The sequence below is a fragment of the Ammodytes marinus genome (genome assembly GCF_949987685.1).
Source record: "Ammodytes marinus genome assembly, chromosome: 17".
Classification (NCBI taxonomy): Eukaryota; Metazoa; Chordata; class Actinopteri; order Uranoscopiformes; family Ammodytidae; genus Ammodytes; species Ammodytes marinus.
In genome coordinates this window covers 27,439,020-27,463,711 of record NC_137221.1, presented here as the reverse complement: position 1 = coordinate 27,463,711, position 24,692 = coordinate 27,439,020, and positions in this window count along the sequence as shown.

Below are 24,692 nucleotides of genomic sequence, written 5' to 3'. Positions count from 1 at the left end.
CGTTCTAAACATGCGACCATGTTAGCAGTTGAAGGACGTGTGTTTAACATTAATCACGGCGGCCTGATGTCCCGTAAAAATCACCAAATAAAAGGAACGGCGTATAATCTAGCTGGTCATAAGGTCCGCTGCTCAATCCAAACCCCCGCGCTTCATTTTGCAGAGTGTATGAGTCTATTTCTGCCCAGGGGAAGTTGTACAATGGGAAAGCTAGGCTAGGCTAAGCCAGGCTGCAACCGGATCGCCGCCGCTATTACACACACACACACACACACACACACACACACACACAGACACAGAGGTGAAGCGGATTGATTTTGTCAGTTTGGTTAACAGTCCCAGTGATGTTGGACTCAGCGCGTAGCGAGATCAACTGGCACATCGTGGGGACAGTAAAATACGGCCCTCTTACTGCAAGCTCCAGCACTTCTGCTCTCAATTCACCGGACAGTGTTGTTGTAAAGCAGCTGACCGGCACGGCGCTAAATGTTTACGTCACACCTGACGCTGTTTACAAGCACCTCTTTCATTCCGGAACGCTGTGTAAAAGGAGCTACTGATGCACCAGCAGGCCGGCGTTGCTTGGTTCTGTGTAAATAACACAGAAGCAAGCAAAGCCGGCATTTTGGAGTGATGTTGTTCCGTCAATATGCCGCAATTTCTGTGTAAAAGGGGCTACTGGCTCACTTTCCCCAATAGCATTTGGCTCACTTTCCCCCACCACCACAATTTGAGAGCAAACTAACTCTCTCAGCATTTCAGGCTAATCTTCAGTTATCAGCATCACATGGTTTCATATGTTGGTAGTTTATCAACACGTATGATATAAGTTTTTCTACCTTAATACATTTGCTTTGGCACAACAGTTGATTAAGTTGACAGCAAGAAAATTTACTTTTACATGCAAAATACCTATTTTGGTGAAAAAAACATGCTTACCACAGCACCATGAGGTCCTCTCTTTCAGGGCCATGGGGAAATGAGAGGGGCTTGAAAACATATATCTCACATGACCACAAATGTTTTCCGTTGCCTAGATACAGGGGGTGGCTCACATTACCCGATGCCTCAGATTACCCCGTTCTCCCCTATATATTCATGAATGTTTACATTATTATTATTATTATTATTATTATTATTATTATTATTATTATTATTATTATTATTATTTGTTTAGTTAAAAATGTGCACTAAAATTACAGTATATACAGTATTTGATATGAACATAGGGAAGAGTGGCCTAAGTTGTGCATTTTGGAAGTTGTCCCACCCCTTGTTTCTAGAAAACCGTGGAAGAAATTGGAAATGTGACCACATATTTAAGAAGAGCCATCCATTTGACTCATCCTGTAAAGAAGGGAGACACAAGGAATAAGATATAAGCACATTTAAGCTAAAAAAAAACTGTGTTTTTCAAAGTAAAAATTTCCATGATCAAGGTTTTTTGATTATTGTGTCTGAACAATTATAGACAAGTTTGAAAACATTTGACACATGTTTTAGTGCTTTGGTATGCTACATTTTGAGTCTATACAGTTAGCACGATGTCAGCCCTAAATTGCTGCATCATGCTTATTATCCAAATTTCTGGGATTGGGGTGATTTGTGCCAAAGGGCCTGGGTGAGTTATAAGTAAGTAAGTAAGTAAAATGTATTTATAAAAGCACATTTATGACAGTTTGCACTGTCCAAAGTGCTGTACATAGTGCATTCAGTAGGTAAACAATGAAGGTAAAATAACAATAACCAAAATAAAAGACGTAAAGCCCATACATCCACATAAACAGAGATAGTAGTGCAGAGGTAAGATAGTTAATGGGGAGGAAACACCAGGGTGTACAGATGGGTTTTGAGCCTTGATTTAAAGGCAGAAATGTAGGGGAATCACATTTGTCAGGTGGCAGTTGGTTCCACAAGCACGGAGCAACTAGTGCAAAGTACATTTCTGAGAGTTGTGCCAGTGGCATGGCTGTATACGCTGGTCACCAAAAGAAAGTGATTGTCTTCAGTAGCTCAGAAGAGAGTGACATCTCAATTCCACTTAACGACACCACTGATGAGAGTTCAGATGGCCAGAAAGATGATGATGGTGACTTTGTCATTGTGAGCTTTGCAGGTAAAACCATTAGATCTGCTAGGCCTTGTTTAAGAAAATTGTCCTTCAATCTTTGTCAACTATTTACTTTAAATACACCTTAAATAAGTGATTGTCTAATGGATTTGTCTTGCATTACAGTTTATGAGATATATATCAATGGCACAATTCACCCCATGGTATTCTCTCCAACCGCACAACTTATACCACACCGGGGGCAAGTTGTGCATCAAGACAACTTTTTTTCCGAAAGCTATATTTCTTCAACAGTTTATTCCAGATCCAAAGTTTTTATTGCCAGGGATGCACAACACCCCGAAATATATGTACATATTTGAGTTGGAGACTTTACTGTCAAGGCCTTACTTTAAAGTCACTTTGAGTGAAAAGTTGCACAACTTAGGCCACTCTCCCCTACAAGTAATACATTTTATCTATAGAAAATGATATATATTTTTTTCATATATCAGTGATACTTGAGAGGTGGGACAAAACGGGGTGCAATGTTGAAAAAATACAAACCCTATCTTTAGGCAAATTAAATAACATGTATAAGTATCCAACATATACTAAGCTACTGACACAACCTCCCAGCTTTTGTCCTTTTTATCAAAATGGGCTTTTTAACTTGCCATTCCTTATTTTGTGTCAACACCGTCAGACACCAAAATCACAAATTAATTTTCCCTCAATTTATGCTAGAGCCATGAGATGTATAGTGATCACAAATATTCACCAAGACTGACAAAGGCCACAAAATTTTTTTTCAATATCGATTTTCCTCTATGTTCTTCAGTTGAACTGTGTAATAGAATGTTTGCTTTAAAAGTATCTGAATCTGATGACAGTGGGGGCGGGACCTGATAAGCCTTTGGCTTCTCCTGCTACCCTTCGGACCATAACATAAAGTTATATGTATGAATATGTCAAAGAGAAAATTGTGTATTGTGTGTAATTGTCCGAAAGAAAGAAAGAAAGAAAGAAAGAAAGAAAGAAAGAAAGAAAGAAAGAAAGAAAGAAAGAAAGAAAGAAAGAAAGAAAGAAAGAAAGAAAAATAAATAAATAAATAAATGGTGACTGGTTAGATGTTCACACATGACCAACCATTTCTCCAACAACTATGAAATATCATTATGAAATATTATCGAAATAATATAAATCTGACGGAGTTGACAAGTATATTTTATGGATTAGACATATCTGACGGTGGTGACAAAAACCCAGATGTAGTCATTTTAACAATCAATACCAGTGATTTTATAACAGCATATCATTGGTTGAGCGTTAATTCAAGATTCACATTACAGTCTTTCAATCAGACTTGCTCTAACAGACTCACACCAAATCGCCTCATTTTGTATATTATCCTGTACTTTTTTGAGAATCATCACTGACAAAAAAAGATTGTGAGAGTTTCCACAAATACAGTATTAGAACAACTTAACCCTATTTCTGTATTTAATATAATCATAATAACTTGAAAACCACCCAAATATGACTCCGTCATTGGCCTGTCACAACCGTCAGACAGGAAATCTGACGGAGTTGACATCTGACGGTGTTGACATATATACCGTTTCTTACACAAAACAAATGGAGTTTATCTAGTAACCATTTGGTTTTTCTGTTGATGATAGGTGCTAGCGTCCTCCCTCCTACTCAACATGTATATACTACATACTTAACAATCAATTGTGTATGCGAGGTTGGTTGGACTGTTTACACTGAAGTATACAGAAGCAATAAAGAATTTAAAACGCAATGCATTGTGGGGCGGTTGAGTAGGAAATGTAACCTATCGATCCATACTCAAAATCTTCCTGGAAGTACTCATCCGGGCATTTCTTGCCTACACAAACTCACATACACAACCACAACATACTCAAATTGACATCAAAATAAGTATGAGTAGGACGTTAGTATGGCTTTTAGAATGAGACAACTAGGACGTTAGTATGGCTTTTCAAACACAGCCAAGGAAAATACAGCCAGTTGGGAGGGGCTGTGCAGGTAAACACACCACCACACATTCTACAGTAGTGAGGCAGAAGTGATCATTGAGTCAGATTACCTTTGTTCGGCTCTAATGAATTTTTAATGAAAATGTTGGCAATTGTATTTACTCAAATTTTTTCTTTCCATGCTACTTTATACATCTACTCCCACTACAATTCAGAGGGAAATATTCTACTTTTTAGTAACTTAGCTACATGTTTCTGATAACTGAAGTTACTACTTTACATATGATCATTTTTGCACACAAAACATGTGAAGTGTTTATGAAATATTCAAGGCTTTATACCCAGCACTTACAAAAATGTATTTGCCATTGACTATTTTGATGAATGTCATGGCTTTAAATACGTACATAATTACATTATACATAGATACATACAATACTTCCTCCACCACTGCCTAAGCTTTTGATGCTTTAATACTTATAATCATGTACTTTTGTATTTTTATTCAAGTATTGTAACAGGTGACTTGTAAAGGAGCAATGTATCTCTACTCCCACTAAAGCATGGTTTCAAGGTTCTCTTTACACCTCCTGTCACAATGTGCAGCAGTTCCTGTGTGTGTGCAGCAGAGGGAGACATTCACCAAATTATCATTCACCCCACATCATGTTTCCACAGCCAGCGGGGCGCTGGGGAATTTCTTTGTCATGTCTGGTAGAAAGAAAATGGCTGACATATAGTATTTGACGAGAATATTCGTATGAGTATCTCAAGTTATCTAATTACCTTGCCTAAACATCATGATTTGGGGGTTGTGGGTTCACATTTCTTTGCACATCTTTCGATTTCAAAAAACGGTAAGGTTTTAGACACACCCAGTGTTGTATCCATGCTCACACAGCGAATCAGGAGGGATTGAACAAAGAAATGGACACTGTTTGAGTGAATTGTCTCAAATACTTCTGTTAACCCTGCCAAGGTGGGGGTCAACAATGAAGGTGTGTGTGTGTGTGTGTGTGTGTGTGTGTGTGTGTGTGTGTGTGTGTGTGTGTGTGTGTGTGTGTGCAGACGCCCTCATTGAACCTTCCAGGCGTGTTGATCTGGCTCCTACCCCAGAATCCCTGCTGACAGGAGAGGAGAGCGTCCATACACCCCAGGGCTCTTTGTCCCGCTGCAGACGCAAACACACGCAACGCAAGTTTGTCTAAAATTAAACATTTTCCTGATGCTACACTCCACAGATTATGTAATAAGAACATGTTTTATTAATAAATGCAAAGCAACAATGGCTGTACTTCATACATTTATGTATTAATATTGCTCATTCATCCAAAGCAAAGCAGAAAATGTGTAATCCATTTGAGGCGTGTTGTTTTTCTGCTAACACAGTCTCCTCCTCCTCTCCTCTGAGATACTGAGCTCCTTTTGCTCAGACTGTCTCCACGTAACTTGTTGCTAGGGTAACCTCAGCCCTGAGAGAAGCTAGAGCCTTGTATTGTATTGAATGCAGTCATGCCTTTTTTCAGAGCATGAGGGATAGAGCGCAGAATTGATCTGGGGCCATATTCACAAAACATTTTAAGGCTAAGAGTAGGTCCTAACGTGCTGATTTAGGAGTAACTCTCTAAAATAAGGGGCGTTTCACTCCTAATTTTAGGACTCCTAACTTTTTAAAGGTCTCATATTATACACTTTTCTGTCAATATTATATGGTCTTAGAGGTCCCTAATACATTTTTATTTAGTTGTTTGCTGAAAAAACCATTCAGATCATTTATTGTAGTACTAGTATGCCTCTATACCCTGATGTTCAGCTAATCTCACGATGGCCTATTTTTAAAACCGAGCTGCAGCTCCCCTCGTAAATATACAATCTATGAGCTCCCCCCGCCCCTGTCTGGAAGCGAAGCCATTGGCGTCTGCCCATAGGTCCATAGCTTGCCGTGCCTGTGCTGTTACCACGGTTAGGTTTACCATGAGAAGAACCATGTCTAGTGCTAGTAACGCAGGAGCTCACCCACACTTTGAACAGTTTGACATGACCGATCCTTGTCTACATGAAAGACTATGTTCATACAGATGCACTGACAGCCACAAGCTAATGGAACGGCATGTTCACAATAAAAATGCAGCAAAAGATGGAGGCTACTGCAAAGCTAGCTCGGAAGCTAACGGCTAAAAATATCACTAAAATCAATGAAAATTGAGCTTCAAAGTTAGACTTCGACTCTATTACATTCCAATGCTTTGTCTTGCTAAAAACGAGGCATTTTCAGACTGCTGTGGGGAATATAAAGAGCTTGTTATGGGCAAAAGATCAATGCTCATCCCGAAACTAGCTCGGAAGCTAACCGCTAAAAATATCACGAAAATCAGTGAAAAAATTAGCTTCAAAGTTAGACTTCGACTCTATTACTTTCCTATGCTTTGTCTTGCTTAAAACGAGGCATTTTCAGACTGCTGTGTGGAATATAAACAGCGTGTTATGAGTAAAAGCTGGTTGCTTGTCCCAAAGCTAATAGCAATAAATACAGAACGGCCAAGTCTCACGCTTTGGCCGTGAGACACACGCATATCAACCAGTTCACACGCTCACACGCCACACCTCCAATTTCTCACGCAGAGAAATGAATCCCCGTAATATATATATTTTTTTTGGTACTTTTACTTTGAAAGTCTTATTTTGAAAAGCTAAACGGACTGAGTTCCGTGACATCCTCTTTCTGCCATGCTTTCTGCACGCGCGGTTTGTTTATAGGTCCATGCCATGGACCTACAGTATAAAGAAATATCCATGGCCGTGTGCAGCCCGTAGCCGCAGCAGCCACTTGGCAAACCACCACGGCCACGCCCCCCTGCGTTACACTACAAAACTAATAAAAGACCGCCGCCTCCCAGTCCCGCCCTTTGTTCAAATTATATGGAAAATTAATGACAACAAGGACGCCGGTATTAAATGAACAAAGAGGTAAGAACACCTTAATTCAAATCAGTCACTTCACTTGATATATTCAAGCATGTTTTGCATTATGTTATTGGGCTGGTTGACACACCAACACCTTTTTGTTCTAAAATGTTGTCAACATTAATTGAATGAATGTATTGAGTAACTAAGCTTAGAGGTTACTGTGGGAAAAATATGTTCTGAGAAGACATCAAGTGTCATAGATTTAATATAATAATGGTGAATTGAAATTGGATAATAATAATAATAATAATAATAATAATAATAATAATAATAAATTTTATTTATATAGCGCTCTTCTCTCACTCAGAGCGCTTTACAAAAACAAAACAATAAACAAACAAAAATAACATGTAGAGTTGGGTTGGTGGGTGAACTAGGGGTAGGCAGAGGAGAAGAGATGGGTCTTGAGTTTGGACTGGAAGATGGTGAGGGACTCAGAGTCACGGATATGTTGGGGGAGGCTGTTCCAGAGCCTGGGAGCTGCCCTGGAGAAAGCTCTGTCACCAAAGCTGCAGAGTTTAGATGTGTGGGTGGAGAGGAGACTGGCTGAGGAGGATCTGAGGGCCCGGGGGGGTTGATAGGGGGAGAGGAGGTCAGTGAGATATGGGGGGGGGGGGGGGGGGCAGATGGTGGAGGGCTTTGTAGGTGAGGACCAGGAGTTTGTAATTGATCCGGAATGAAATGGGGAGCCAGTGGAGCTTTTTGAGGACTGGGGTGATGTGGTTCCACGAGTTGGTGTGAGTGAGGAGACGGGCAGCTGCATTCTGGACACGTTGGAGTCTGTTGATGGAGGTGGTGCTGATGCCGGCGAGGAGTGAATTAAGGAGTCAAGGCGGGAGGAGATGAAGGCATGGATGAGTCTTTCAGCAGCATGGGGTGTGAGGGAGGATCTAATCTTTGCAATATTACGGAGGTGATAGAAGGAGGTTTTGACCTTGTGACAGATGTGGGGTTCAAGGGAGAGGGTGGGATCAAAAATAACCCATACAATGTTGAATACATATAGAATAATTACCTTTATTACAGTTTAACCAAATGTTTTAACGATAGGCTACAGGAGATATTTGAAAGCACTACACATGCATTGTAGGCTATTCAATTAAATTTGTGTCAGCGAAACCGTGAATGTTCTCTTTTACTTTCCATAAAAATTAATGCAGAAAAGGCACACATTGCTTCATAAAAATTCACCAGAATGCAGGAAATTAAGTGTTTAATGCTCAAATTTTTCTGGGGGTGACCCCCAGACCCCCACTTACAATATGTCCACACCCAATGTTCAATTAAAACCTGTCCTACGACTTTGCAATTCATGAATTCGTTTATTTTAATAAGATTTTTGATGTTTTATCACATTTTCCAATTGTCTTTTATTTCTGATTTATTATGAACAATATGTAAACTTGCAGGACACTAGCAAAAATGATTGGGTGGGAAAGAGGACACGGTTTTGGGTCTCTCGGCCAAAAAATCTCACTCCAAACTTTTGGTGAAACTTGGCAGCCCTGTAAATACAATTCTTTTAATTCACCGTTTAAAAAAAAGCACAATTAGCTTCCTATCCGTTGTGCTATTACAAACAAGGCATTAATAGACTGCTGTGGTTAAGATAAATTAGTGGTGTATGAGCAGAAGCATTCTGTGTTGGTGTATGTAACATTCAGCATGCTATGCTGGACTACAGGCATCTTGTCGCTTAGCGGGGAAAACAACATGGCTATCGCTCGAAAAAATTTCCATCGGATCTCGGGGCCGTGGACCAATAAGAAATGGGGGGGTGCGGTTATCATAGACTACTGCACGGTGGAAGTTTCTTTATATGTCTATGGAAGTTTCTGGTTACTAATGTGGGGGGAAGTGGACATATAAAGAAAATATAGGGAAGTGGCTGTGCCGACTGTGATGTTCAAAGCTCCATTCCAATAGTAGTTGCACTTCCCCTCGTTCATTTACCCTCAGCCCTTGGTATGACGTAACAGCATACGTTGCACGGAGGGAACTTGGGGCGCGGAGGGAGACTGGGCGGGGGAGGAGTGGGGGATACAAATGGAACCCACTTGCCCTTGTAGTCGCAATGGACCGTCAGTTACATAGGTAGTTCTGAATGCAAATAATACAGAATTATATCATTCTGCTAAGGTAGCCTATGTTGCAGAAAGCCATTTCCATAGCATAACAAACATTGAATTTCGACACGGTAACTCAGATTATCAAGATATTGTTACTTACACATGTAAATTGTTTGCTCCGACATATTTTCTTATTTATGTTAGTTTCAACCAAAAACATTTGTTTTAAATATTCCTCTAATTGGCAGCCATCGGTGTTATAGCAGCAATGTGTAAACTGCAATACATTCACTGGATTGTTCCTATGGAAATAGGATAGCCTAATTGAGGCGTTTTGGAATATATTTATATATATATATTTGTCCTGCGGGTGGCCGCGATGTCCCTAAAAGCATACAGTCTACCGGAAAACAAAAGGAGAAGAAGAATAAGACGAACTGCAATGCACTGTGGGTGATATCCACCTCGGAGTGACCATGGATGTTCACTCGATCACTCAGCCCTCCGAGGGTCTATATCACGAAGTTCACTTCAGTTTCCAGACAATTGGAACGACACTTAAGATGGCGGCGGGGTCACTTCCGGGTTACAGAGCATGGAGTAGGTGCGTTCGCTTTCTAGCTCCCACTAACTATTTCAGACTTAACTGATTAAACCCTATTTTCATCGATTTTTTTTGTGCTTGTATTGCCGGTAACACTAACACTGATTCGGAAAAATGCCTAGAGGAAAGAAAAACGCAAAAAGAGATTCGGCAGAGTCAGATATGTCCTCGGACAGTGTGGTTAGCATGGACGTTAATGCTAGCTCAATGGCTTCCATACCGGACTTGCTTGAGCAGCATAGAGCAGCCATAGCCGCTGAGTTCAAGTCATCGTTTGCCAGAATGGACACTAAGCTAGACAACATCCAGGCCGTGGTCTCAGGCCAGGGGAAACGTATAACCGATCTCGAGGAGAATGCAGAAACCGTTTGCGGACGCCTGGAGCAACTTGAGGCTACGTGCTCCTCACTGCAGGAAGACAACAAGTCGCTGAAATCTAAACTATCGGATTTGGAAGGGAGAAGTAGGAGACAGAACGTTCGTATTGTGGGCTTACCAGAGTCACTTGAGGCCGCTCGCCCCACCGCCTTTTTCTCCGAGCTCCTCGTCGAGGTTTTTGGTGATCAAGTTCTCCCTTCTCCCCCGGAACTGGACAGAGCTCACCGCACTTTGGCACCCAAACCTGGCCCGGGTGAGAGATCACGGCCCGTCATTATCCGCTTCACCGATCATGAGAGAGGCACGTAAACAAGGCGAGCTGGAATACCACGGCCACAAGCTCTGGTTCTACGAGGATTACAGCACGGAGGTGTGGTAGATTTGAATGGTATTCATCAAGAGTGCTGAGCAGATAGACTCTAAAGGTTAACGTCAGATCCCTAGATGGACGTGTGTTTGACTTGGTGTTGCACAAGCAATGAAACGATATGTCTATTTGCAGATATTAACCCTCTGGACCCGGAGCCCGCAGTACTGCGTTATATGGCGTTCTGTCGGTGATTTCGTTATGTTTTAATACATTATTTAACATTATTAAATCGCAGCAATGTGGTTTGAATATCACCGGAAAGCTGAGATTCTCCCCTTTCCGGGACATATTCTCGCGTGATTCTACGTGACTCACAGCCAGAGATATGTTGCTGAGAGGCGCGAAAATGTATCAATCCTTTCCCTTGCGCTACTGGCTGAGCCGCTTGTCAATCAACATTTTGCGAAAACGTCATCGGCCCTTTCCCTTGCGTGATTGGTAGAGCTGCTTGCTGTCATTTTGTGAAAAACCATCCAATCAACTTAGTGTAATCACTAAGGACCTCCCCATTACTTGTCAAACATACACAATCACTGAACAAAGGACTCCTATCATGCTCCTAATTTCGATTTCACCATGGCGCGGATGTTCGACAGCTGAGGCCCGCGACGAGATTCAGAGGAAGAGGGCTTTGACGAAGAGGAATATGAAGATGACATGGATCCATTTGAAGACGGGTAAGAGCATTTATTTGACAAAACGTCTGTTTTTGTAATGGAAGCTAAGTGTGAACATGTAAACTAGCTTGAATGTTGCGTCCGTGACATGACCGATTTTTTTTTTGGAACTGACGTGACAGAGCTGTATACTCTTGTCGCCAGCCTTCTGTTGTTTGAAAACAAGTAATAGTTTTCAAAAGGTAGAGGTCTGTGCATTATTGATTTAGTGGGTGCAACAATGTAGGCTAGGTTCAAAACAGTACAATCTCCCCCGTGTGTCTCAATTTTGTTTGCTAGCTGTCTCGCATAAATGGACACCCGGGGTGTGTGTGTGTGCGCTGTCTGTTGTGGGAGATGGAAAGCCGTCATTTAGTCTGGCTGAGGGGAGGAGACAGAAGTTACGAGAGAGAGAGAGAGAGAGAGAGAGAGAGAGAGAGAGAGAGAGAGAGAGAGAGAGAGAGAGAGAGAGAGAGAGAGAGAGAGAGAGAGAGAGAGAGAGAGAAACAAACTGTAGTAGGCTATACAGCTGTTTATAAAAGGGTATAATAATTTATTTTAGAAATTGCAAATGAAGCTCTGTGTGTAAATGTAAGATAGCTTGAATTTTGCATTCTTGACATTACAGGGACTGATTTCTCTATTGATAGCACTACTTTTGTTTACTTTTGTTTGAAAATAATAGTAATAGGTGTGTATTCTGTGTAAAAGTATTTCCCTTTACAATTTACAAATAGTACAGAATGGAAATGTTTTTGCATCGACTTTTATTACACTGTTGTTTGCAAATACAAGTTGTGAAGTTTGAATATTTTTGTTATGAGATAATGAGACTGATTTCTGTGAATCTGTGGCAGCACCAGGTCCAGGAGAAGAGGAGAACCACCCGCAAAGAGGTCCCGTGTCCCAACTCCACCAGCACCCCCTACGCAGCAGCGGGCTTGGAAGACTGAGGAAGACCAGGACACCGCTCCTCCTGTCTCCAGGTTTCAACCTGCACGCACCCCTGGCCCACAGCTAGGCACGTACTTCTACACACCTATTGAGCTCTTCAAATTGTTTTTCACTGCACACACTGTACACACACTCTGTAGCAACACAAACAAACAGGCTGCCAAAAAAATTGCCATGGGTAAAAAGTTTAAATTGACTGATTTGACAGTTGAGGAGTTTTACAAGTACATTGGACTCCTCTTTTACATGGCCCTGGTTAGACTACACCACATTGCTGATTACTGGAGGCAGAACCACAGTTTAACCTGTCCATTTGCCGCAACAGTCATGAGTAGGGACAGATTTGGTGTCATCTCCTGGAACTTACACATAAGTGATCCAGATGAAGATGTAAACAATGATAGGAAGAAGGGAACGCCACAATTCGACAAACCCTTCAGGGTCAAACCTCTCCTCAATTTGATCAAAACCGCAGCAAAGACCTATTTTCATCCATACAAAAACCTAGCCGTGGATGAAAGGATGGTTGCCTCAAAGGAATGACTCAATACATGAAGGCCAAACCTACTAAGTGGGGTTTCAAATTGTTCGTTTTGGCGGACTCAAGCAATGGCTACACTATAGATTTTAACATTTACACAGGGAAAAGTGACATCCCCTCCGGACACGGCCTCTCTTACGATGCTGTAATGTCAGTTTTTGTTTTTGTAAACCACATTTAGTCCCGTTTTTATTAGTCAACAATAAAGCATTATATATTTGATTATAGTCTTCGTCACATGACCACCATTTACGTTGCGTCTCGTCTCGTTTCTGTCACGTGATAAATGTTCGTTGACGACAATATTTTGTCATACAATTCGTTGACAAAAACAACACTAGTATCAAGTCATTATTCAGTCTCATTTTGCTTAATTCCTCATATGTGGTCAAAGTAGAGTAAGAGACTATTTGTATTTTGGCAAATTTGATTTTAGTCATGTTTTTTGCACTTCCCAACTTTTTTTTGGAAAATGACAGTGCATTATAGAAGCTAATGCTTTGTAAATAGGGATAATGCTTTCGCTCAGCAGGATAGTCTTTTTGTTTTCATGCCTGTTCACTTTTCTTGGCTCATTTGTTGTCTGTCTGTTCTCTTCCAGTTTTCCCTGGTGGAGACGAGACGGTGTGGATCAGGTCCTTCCTCTGGCAGCATCTGAAGTTCTCCTGCATCCACACTATTCATATTTTATTTTAGTATTAGCATGTTAACATTAGTCAATTATTGTCAATTATTGTATTCCTTCGCTAAGCTAATGTTTTGGAGAGGCAATTTCAAGAGCCAAAACAATTTGTCCTGGTGAATAAAGGTATTATTTCACATAAGTTTCCACATTTTTCAAAAATCTGACTTCAAATTGCAGCATTTGTGTCAAAATATTTTTGTTCACATTGGTCTAGGACAAAAGTGAAACTCCCCAATGTAGAGCTGAGAGTGTTCTGAACATTTTGATATGAATCACCTGGGTATTATGTTATCTACTTGCCCTCTAAAATGGTAATTTATAAAAAGCATGTAAAATCGAGAAAATGCCCTTAGATCTCAACCCAAAAAACGTTTGGACAAAAAGATCATTTTAGTCATGTTTTTTGCTCTTCCCAACCTTTTTATGGAAAAATTCTAGTACATTTTAGAAGCTAATGTTTTGGAGAAGCAATTTCAAGAGCCAAAATAATTCAATCAGATGAATAAAGGTATTATTTCACACAAATTTCGAAATTTTTCAAAAATCGGACTTCAAATTTCAACATTTATGTCAAAATATTTTTTTTTACATTGGACTAGGGCAAAATTCAACCTTCCTAACTGAGAGCTGAGAGTGTTCTGAACATTTTAATATGAATCAGCTGGGTATTATGTTATCTACTTGCCCTCTAAAATGGTAATTTATAAAAGCATGTAAAATCGAGAAAATGCCCTTAGATCTCAACCAAAAAACGTTTGGACAAAAAGATAATTTTAGTCATGTTTTTTGCTCTTCCCAACCTTTTTATGGAAAAATTCCAGTACATTTTAGAAGCTAATGTTCTGGAGAAGCAATTTCAAGAGCCAAAATAATTTAATCGGATGAATAAAGGTATTATTTCACACAAATTTTGAAATTTTTCAAAAATCGGACTTCAAATTTCAACATTTATGTCAAAATATTTTTTTTATACATTGGACTAGGGCAAAATTGAACCTTCCTCACTGAGAGCTGAGAGTGTTCTGAACATTTTGATATGAATCACCTGGGTATTATGTTGTCTACTTGCCCTCTAAAATGGTAATTTATAAAAGCATGTACAATCGAGAACCAAAAAACCAAAAAACGTTTGGACAAAAATATCATTTTAGTCATGTTTTTTGCTCTTCCCAACCTTTTTATGGAAACATTCTAGTACATTTTAGAAGCTAATGTTTTGGAGAAGCAATTTCAAGAGCCAAAATAATTCAATCAGATGAATAAAGGTATTATTTCACACAAATTTCAAAAAATTTCAAAAATCGGACTTCAAATTTCAACATTTATGTCAAAATATTTTTTTTTTACATTGGGCTAGGGCAAAATTTAACCTTCCTAACTGAGAGCTGAGAGTGTTCTGAACATTTTAATATGAATCAGCTGGGTATTATGTTATCTACTTGCCCTCTAAAATGGTAATTTATAAAAGCATGTAAAATCGAGAAAATGCCCTCAGGGCTCAGAGGGTTAAGACACATGATACCCCACACACACAGATATAAACGGGTCCTGTAACTAGCAACTTCAGTGCCATTGCGGCCTCAGCCTGCTGCTACTATGCTACCATGAAATCCTATGTCTGATGTCTGATGGAAATCTCCTGAAATAAACCTCTTGAAACACAATGATGATTGTCCTGGCCCCACCCTTTGTCTTGGTCGCAACGGGGGATTCGGCTACCACATTTGGCGTCACGATAACGGATATAACAGGGACATGATGAGAGACTACCTGTACACTTCGGGACACATCTGTTGGAATGAGATCAGATGGACTGTTGCCGTTGAAAAGTGCTTGTCTGTTCCAGTATCTAAAAATAACTGAGAACTGCTACGGGAGATAATGTGTAAACGGCTGATAGTGCTCTGTGCCAAGTTCAAGGTCACGGCGTGAGCGTCCGGTCTGGGGGACTACACACAGAGGCTCCGTTATGGCCAGGTATCCACGTAGTTCCACTGTTATAACAAAGAAACCATGTGCAAGTTTCATTGACTAAGACTTTGGGAAAAAGGCTGGACTGGATTCGAGCTTGTTACGTCGCTATGTGCTTTATGTACGCTAAGAAAATGAGGAAAAAGACTGGAAACCAACGTCTGTCATCAAGAATGCTGACGGCTCGGGTTACTGCTCCCGCGCAGTCACAAGTGTATGGCGCTGATCATGCTGATAGTGGAGAAGGCCACACGCATACCAACCGCATACCAGCTTGGACTTTCCTGGACCGCTGGCCACGAAAATTCCACGTCTGGCGGAGTCTGCCAATTATGTAATGGAGGAGCCATCCTCTGTGCCAAAGTTGGATGGACTACATTTCCCATGCAAGCTGATCACGTTTCGAAATATCTGAACTTGAGACTCTTGAGACTCGGCTGCAGAGGGCTCTCGCACCCTATTCTCTTTTTATCTTCGTTCAGTGTTTAAGCTGTTGCTTGTTGGTCCCATTCATATGTAGTTTGCTGCAGTAATGTGTTACACCTATGCATTGTCTTCTACATTACTCATAAAGAGTGTTTTTGTGTTTTGTTGGAGGTTTCTGTTAGGCCATTCAAATATGTTTGGTTACATCTGATTTTGGTAGAAGTATTTACTTCTAAATGGAGGAATGTGGTAGATTTGAATGGTATTCATCAAGAGTGCTGAGCAGATAGACTCTAAAGGTTAACGTCAGATCCCTAGATGGACGTGTGTTTGACTTGGTGTTGCACAAGCAATGAAACGATATGTCTATTTGCAGATATTAAGACACACGATACCCCATACACACAGATATAAACGGGTCCTGTAACTAGCAACTTCAGTGCCATTGCGGCCTCAGCCTGCTGCTACTATGCTACCATGAAATCCTATGTCTGATGTCTGATGGAAATCTCCTGAAATAAACCTCTTGAAACACAATGATGATTGTCCTGGCCCCACCCTTTGTCTTGGTCGCAACGGGGGATTCGGCTACCACAGAGGTCTTGAAGCAGCGGGCTGAATACAAGGGGGCCATGGCTGGGCTTTATCAGCGCGGTCTCCGCCCCTCTCTCTTCTTCCCTGCGAAGCTGCGCATTACTCTCCAAAGCGGCGAGAGAAGGTGGTTGTGGTCCGTCTCTGAAGCATCTAACTACATCTCTTCATTGGGTGTGAGTCCGTAGTAAATACGATTGCCTGCTGTGAGTATACAAATTTGGACAAAGGCTCTTTTCATATCCCCAGCCAATCTCTCAGACTGATGGTACTACACGCATTTTGTCTCCCTTTTTTAAAATTAGTAAATCAGCTGGGTGAGCGTGAAATTTTTGTTGCTTGTCATTTTGACGTATTGTTTAAGTCACTCGCTTTTTTATTTGTATCTCTATTTTAAAACGGCTGGATAAGCGTGTCTGTTTTTTGGTTTTTTGCCATTTGGACAGCTTGTCTAAACTCACGCCTTTTTCTTTTTTTTTGTATTTTGAATCTGATGGGTGAGCATGGTATTTTTGTTTAGTGCGTTGTCATTTTGACAGTTTGCTGGATTGTTCATAGTGTTACTAGGCTGTCATGGGGTGAACTGTACAAGACCTATGTGGGAGCTAGCATAGGTCAGGATGTTAAAGCTTGGAATGTTTGTTGTGAGACTAGTAAGGGTCTTTTGGGGTTTGCTGTTTAGAGCAATATATGGGGTGGGGTCTGGGTGGGGTGGGTTGGTGTTAACTGGGGGTTTGGCTGATGGGTCATCACCTGCTGTGTTTTCAGTTATTTGTGTTTTCCCTTTTAATTTAATTTTTTTTGGGTGTTTTTCTTTTCCTCTGTATTTTGCTACTCTTTTTCTTATCGGAGCAACTCTTTTTATTCTCACTATAACTGAGCTAGATGAAGGGCAATCTTAATTTAATTAGTTGGAATGTCAAGGGGCTGAATCACCAAGTGAAAAGGGGTAAGGTCTTAACCCACCTAAAACGGCTCAGGGCTGGAATAGTTTTCCTTCAAGAAACCCACTTACATGACTCTGACCATGGGCGATTAAGTAAATGCTGGCGTGGACAATTTTTTCATTCTAATTTCAGGGCTAAGGCTAGGGGCACAGCTATCCTTATTGATAGTAATATTCCTTTTGAGTCCTCAAACATTATATCAGATAAAAATGGACGTTTTATTATTGTTTCAGGCAAACTTTACAATAAGTCAGTCATCTTGGCCAACGTCTACGCGCCTAACGTTGATGATGTAGAATTCTTTAAGAGATTTTCTTTTTTTTTTTATATCAAATCATTTCTTGCTGATGATAGCCTCTCTGATCCATACAGGTTTTTATACCCCACAGGAAGAGAATATTCATTCTTTTCACATGTCCACCACACTTACACCCGAATTGATTATTTTTTTGTTGATAATTCATTGATGTCAGACCTAAAGTCATGCAGTTATGAAAGTATTGTGATCTCAGATCACGCTCCTCTGCTCCTTCAACTGGCTTTCTCTGACGTTGAGTATACAAGAATGCAGTGGAGACTGGATCCATTATTGCTCACAGATGAGAGTTTTCTTTCACACATCTCTAAACATATTAAAACTTTTTTGAGTATAAATAAAACACCAGATGTGTCCAATGCAACAATTTGGGAAGCCCTGAAAGCCTATTTGAGAGGTGAAATTAAATCATTTACAGCATACAAAAATAAGTGTACAAAACAGAAACAAACTGAAATTGCTGATCAGATCCTGAACATAGACAGACAATATGCTAATTCACCTTCATCTGAACTTTACAAAGAACGTTTAAAACTTCAGACAGAATTCAACCTTCTTTCCTCTCGTCAAGTTGCTGACCAGTTGCTTAGGAGCAGAAGTACTTTTTACGAGCATGGTGACAAGATTGGTAAACTTCTGGCCAATCAACTGCGCGGATTTAGAGCGAAGCAACTCATCCCTGGAATACGGACAGACAGTGGGTGTACAACATCAGATCAGAAATCGATAAACGAAAAGTTCAAAACATTCTATTCAAATTTGTATAGTTCTGACTGTACAGTAGACGAAACGGTGATGGAAACCTTTTTCAGTAACCTAAACATGCCTTCCCTTTCTCAGGACCTGAGATATAGCCTTGAGGCACCTATTACTCAGAAGGAAATTATTGCAGCAATAACATCTATGCAATCAGGCAAATCTCCTGGTCCAGACGGGCTTCCATCTGACTTTTTCAAGAAATTCTCAGCCGAATTGTCGCCTTTTTTATGTTCAGTATTCTCAGACTCATTTGACTCAGGGTAAACTCCCGCCTTCGTTCTATCAGGCCTGTATTTCCCTGTTGTTAAAAAAGGATAAAGATCCTCTAGATTGTGCATCATACCGACCAATTTCACTATTAAATACGGATGTGAAGATACTTGCTAAAATTCTCGCCCACAGATTGGAGGATGTTCTCCCCTCTATCATATCCCCCGACCAAACTGGGTTTATAAAGGGACGCCAATCATTTTATAATATCCGCCGGCTAATTAACATTTTATATTCCCCCAGAAATATTGAATCAGAATGCCTCGCTTCTATGGATGCTGAAAAAGCATTTGATAGAGTAGAATGGAATTATTTGTTTTTCACCCTTGAAAAATTCGGTTTGGGTCCTGTTTTCACTTCTTGGGTTAAATTATTATATGCATGCCCTTCTGCCTCAGTATTAACAAACAGCCGTTACTCAAGTAGTTTTGATCTGCACCGTGGGACCCGGCAGGGTTGTCCTTTGAGCCCGCTCCTTTTTGCTATTGCAATCGAACCACTTGCGATTGCCATTCGCGGTAACAAACAGATTCAGGGGATATGGAGAGGAGGAATTGAACATAAGGTATCATTATACGCCGATGACTTACTTTTGTTTGTCTCCAAGCCAGCCACCTCTTTACCGGAGGCACTTTCTGTGTTGGAGGTCTTTAGTCAGTTTTCTGGCTATAAACTTAACTTGAGTAAGAGCGAACTCTTTCCGATTAATAAAGAAGCTCTTAAACTTGATTATACAGCTCTCCCACTCAAAGTGGTGACAGACCATCTGAGTTACCTTGGGGTATGTTTTACCAGAAATTTTAAAAACCTATTTAAATCGAACTTCCTCAAATTATTGGATCAGGCGAAGCAAATATTATCGAAGTGGTCTCCTCTGGCTTTCTCTCTCATAGGTAGAATAAATTCAATTAAAATGACATTACTCCCAAAGTTCCTATATCTATTCCAATGTCTCCCCATCTTTCTCCCCAAATCCTTTTTTCAGGCCCTTGACTCTTTAATGATAAATTATATTTGGAATGGTAAACACCCTCGGTTAAGGAAAGCATTTCTTCAAAGACCAAAACAAACAGGCGGAATGGCCCTCCCTAATTTCCAATACTATTACTGGGCTGCTAATATCCGTTCTTTAGTGTATGGGGTGCATTTTCACCTTGACGACTCAGCCCCAGTATGGGTAACAATGGAGTCCAGCGCTGTTAGCCCATTGTCTCTATCTGCCCTCTTAAGCGCCGCACTTCCACTCTCTTCGGCTATTCCCAACAGTAATCCCGTGATTAAGCACTCCCTTCGAATCTGGACCCAATTTAGGAAGAATTTTGGAATGCAGAATTTTTCACTTTTCAGCCCAATTGCAGCTAATCATTTACTCCCTCGACGGTGGACGGTGCATTCAAGATCTGGCATAAAAAAGGCTTAAAATGCATCGGTGATTTATTTATTAATGATCTATTTGCTAGTTTTTCCCAATTGACAAAACATTTTGGTATCGAAAAGACAAATTTTTTCCGATTTCTGCAAATCAGGCATTTTACACAGAAGTTAATTCCCCAATTCCCTTATAAACCGCCAGCCAATCATGTCGATTTGTTTCTTTCTGTAAACCCCACATTAAAAGGCTCAATTTCTGTGTTTTTCAACCTTATTTCGAAGTTGCATAGCCCCTCATTAGCAGCTATAAGAACCCTGTGGGAGCAGGACCTAGGTTCTGCCTTCACAGATCACATGTGGGATTCAGTCCTGGATCGGATACACTCTACCTCCATGTGCGCCCGACATGCTCTTGTGCAATTTAAAGTAGTACATCGTATCCACATATCTAAAACTAAATTAGCTCGTATGTTCCCCGATGTAGACCCAACCTGTGATAGCTGTAAGAGCGCACCGGCATCACTCTTTCACATGTACTGGTTATGTCCCACCTTGACTGAGTTCTGGACATCAGTTTTTCAAACAATTTCTGAAGTACTTCAGCATCAAATTGAACCGAACCCTTTCACTGCAATTTTTGGTATTGCTCCCAATTCAGGCTTGCCTAAAGTGAAGCTAAAGGTACAGGCCTTCACCTCTTTACTTGCTCGTAGGGCTATCTTACTTAAATGGAAAGATCCTGCCCATCCTTCCCACTCACATTGGATTAGAGACATTATGTCATGTATGAATCTGGAGAAAATTCATTGCACTACCCAGGGATCTGAGACTAAATTTCATAAAATATGGCGCCCCTTCCTAAACTATTTTAAGAAACCGACCACAATAATTGAAGAGTAGCTACCCCCTCCCCTCTTTTATTTGATTCAATTTTATTTCTTTGTTTTTTGTTTCATATTGGTTGTTTGTTTTTGTTTCTTGAAGTGTGTGTTTCTGTTTCGTTTCTGCTATTTTTAACATTATGTATTTTTTTTGTACTAATTTCTTAATGCAGAATTGTTTGTGATTGAGTGTGAGGGTGGGATATGGGTGGGGTATGTTCGGGGGGGGGGGAATGTATAATCCATTGTACTGCAGTTGCTTTGCTACTTTGCGATTTAATAAAAAAACCTTTGAAAAAAAAAATAAAACTGATCTATGGCAAACATATCATTCACCGTTTTCATGGCAGGATCACACTCTTGATTTTATCCCAATTAATTAGTTTTTCATATTAGTTAAGACTATTTAACAAGTTTCAGTAAATTCTTAGCTTTAGTTCCAGTTTCCTCAAAATTATTTTGTACTGATTTATGAATGATTAAATTCTAAGAATTACATGTAGTGTCACAACTTCAGCCAGTATTTAGTTTGTTTTCATGTGTCTGTTTTCCTGGTTTCCTTTCTGGCTCTCATGTCATTTCAGACCCGGCCTCTCCCTCCTACTCTGCACTCCCTGTTAATTACATTCACCTGGTCTGCCCCACACTCACCTGCTCCTCATCAGTTAATCAGCCCCAGTATATATCTCAGTTCAGTTCCCTCAGTCAGTTGCCAGATTGTCAGATGTCCTAGTGTGTTCACCCAGTTTTCCAGCATTCGGATTTCATCCTGTGTTCCGATCCTGCTTGCCTGTTCGTGTTTCGACCTGTCTTTGGACTTTCCCTTTTGCCTGTCCCAACTGGACTTGTTTGCCACGCTGTCTTACTACCTGGTTTGTCATCCACTTCATTAAAATCTATTTTTGAATCTGAACTGTTTCTTGTGTCCTGCAATTGGGTTCGTGTCTGTCTTATCCTGAAACCTGACAGTACAATCTGGCCAAAAATGAACCCAGCAGACAAAAAAGAACCCACCTCTCTCAACTTTGCACTGGAGTTGAGGGAGGTGACGTATATTCTCACCTGCCTGAAAGATGACTTTAAGTATGCGGTGGACTGTGTGGAGAGAGCGGAGGTCCTTTCGTCAGCCCGCAGGGAGGTTGGTTCTAGACCTTGGCTGCGTAAATTGCTGCCTGACTGGGCAGAGGAATTTATTAGCACACCATCCCAAACCTCCAGCAACAAGCTCCAGTTCCAGCCTCCGGCCTCCAGCAGCAAGCTCCAGCCACCGGCCTCCAGCAACAAGCTCCAGCCTCAGCCTCCAGCAGCAAGTTCCAGTCTCCGGCTTCCAGCAACAAGCTCCAGTGTCCTGCTTCCAGCAGCAAGCTCCAGCCCTCCGGCTTCCAGCAGCAAGCTCCAGCCTCCGGCTTCCAGCAGCAAGCTCCAGCCTCAGGCTTCCAGCAACAAGCTTCAGGTCCCGGGCCCCAGCAACCAGCACGCTAGCCACCAGCCCCAGCACGCTAGCCACCAGCCCCAACACGCTAGCCACCAGCCCCAGAAGGCGCCCAACCAACATGCTAGCTACCTGTCCCAGAAGGTGCCCCAGCAACCTCAAGCACCCCAGCATGTTAGCTACCAGCCCCAGCATGTTAGCTACCAGCCCCAGCATGCTAGCTACCAGCTCCAGAAGGCGCCCAACCAACCACAAGAGCCCCAGCATTCCAGCTACCAGCCTCCTCCTGCCTCGCGGACTATTAAAGTGGGGGTGTGGAGTTTGGAGTGCCATCCGTCTCCTCAGAACTCTCCAGCTTCAGAGCTGACTCCAGTCCCCAAACCTGTTACAGTGACAGAGAAAGAACCAGAACCTGAGGTCCTTCCTGAACCAGAGCCTGAGTCGGTACCTGAAGTAGTCCAGAACCTGAACCCGTCCCTGAAGTCCATGAGGTGATTCCCAAGCCCCTGGTAGAGCCCGTGGTTGAACCTGTAGGTCACTCTGAGCCCAAGGTGGATGCTGTGGCTGAGGAGGAGTGTTTGGTAACGCTTTATATTAAGGTTCTTGTTATAAGCCTTAGTAAATAGGTAATAAGGACCTTATTAGATGCTTATTAACATTAATTTGTGTTAATAAGACTATACATAAGTGTTAATAATAACATAATAAACATGTTGACAGTGTGATTATAAGACTTTTATAAGCACTTAGAAGACACTTCTTAACTATTAATTGATTGCTTAATATCATTAATAAAAGGCTTATGAGTTTCTGATAGCTGTTAATAAAAGTGTTGCAAACCTATTTATTGAGTCTTACTAACTTGCCTATTATGTCATTGTTAAACCTTTACTAAGGATTGTTTGTTGCTTTATGAAGGTAACCACATCTTTATTAATCAATTAATAGCAGTTAACTATGCTCTATGAACAATGCTTATTAAGGTTAATAAGTCCTTTATTAAACACTTTTTAACAGTTAATAAGTACTATATCTTGTCAAGGAGGATACAATGAGAATTAGAAAAACGACATGCAAATACAATGTTAGAGCGGTGAAGGTATTTGATTAGCTTTAATGTTTTTCTTGTTGAAGTACCTTCAAAAATAAGTTTTCTGAGTTTGGTTTACAGCGCCATATCTTAGTTGGCTAAAGTCACTGATTTTCATCCCTCTTTCCAAAATGTTGTCTTTTGACATGTAGCATAATGAGTGCATAATATATTTGTTTTTGCTCTGAAGTGATTATTTCACCTCTATGTGTGCGCACACATGTTGAGTGAGTGTTAAAATTAGATGCCCCGAGAACGTAGTATATTTTCACAATCTATGATGAATATGACTCGTATGATCGGTTTGCTCAAATCAGATCCTTAAAGGGCTTTTATTTTGAAGGTAGTTTTAAAACTGGAAGTTCCGTGTATGTAAGTCGCTGATGGCTTGACGCCAGATTGACGGCCATGCTTGACAAAGTGTTTCACGAAAGTAAGGAGAACATGTCGGAGTCGTCAGCACGGTCAACACCCCAAACCAGGTCTCTGAAAAATAAGAGGGTGAGGTCCGAACTGGAGGATGACTCTTCTGGTAAGTTTAAGAATGTAATGTTATAGTAACGTTAGCTGGTTCTAGCTTGCTAGTTGTTTGCCTAGCTTACATTACTTTCTTTCAGAAGCTTTGGTGAGCTTCCTTTTTGAGCTAACATTTAGCTTACACTATCATAAAAACTGCAACCAAACTATCTATTAACAGTTGTGTCATGCTAGCTTGTCAGGAAGGGGCTAAGTAATGCTAAATGGTTATTTCTGTGCTGACCCAGATGCTGCCCAAATTGTCCCAACTGCCAAACTGGGTCTACAGAAATATAAACATGAGCTGGCCAGGTTTAAATTAGAATGCCAGGATGGAAAAAAGACCTGACAACGGAGAGAGATTTATTTCTTGAAGGGACAACTATCTGAATGAAAGAAAATATTTACTTTTTTCGAACAATTTTCACCATTACAGACTATATTTACTTTGATACTGCACCCCTTTTTGCAGATTCCATGTCCAAATCGCTTAAATGCTTAGTGTAACCTGTCTGCTATCTGTCTAATTGTGATCAATGTTTCTTTGTGTTGTCTTTATACAGTAACAAGAAAGACCAGCCTGACTCAACCTTCCCCTGAGGCTAAGGAAAAGCCCGACTCAGAGTCAAGTCCGTTGTCTTCTGACTCCTCTGACCCCTCCTCAGACGATGGGAAGCGGAAGAGGAAGTATAGCAGAAGTCAGCATTGTACTGTTGCAGAGGGGGCCAGCAGAAGAAGGCTTTTTTTTTAACCACATACTGTATATAAAATGATCTATTTTTGAATTGTATTACTTGATTTTATTTCAATACATTTTAAACATTTAAGCCTGACCAATTTTC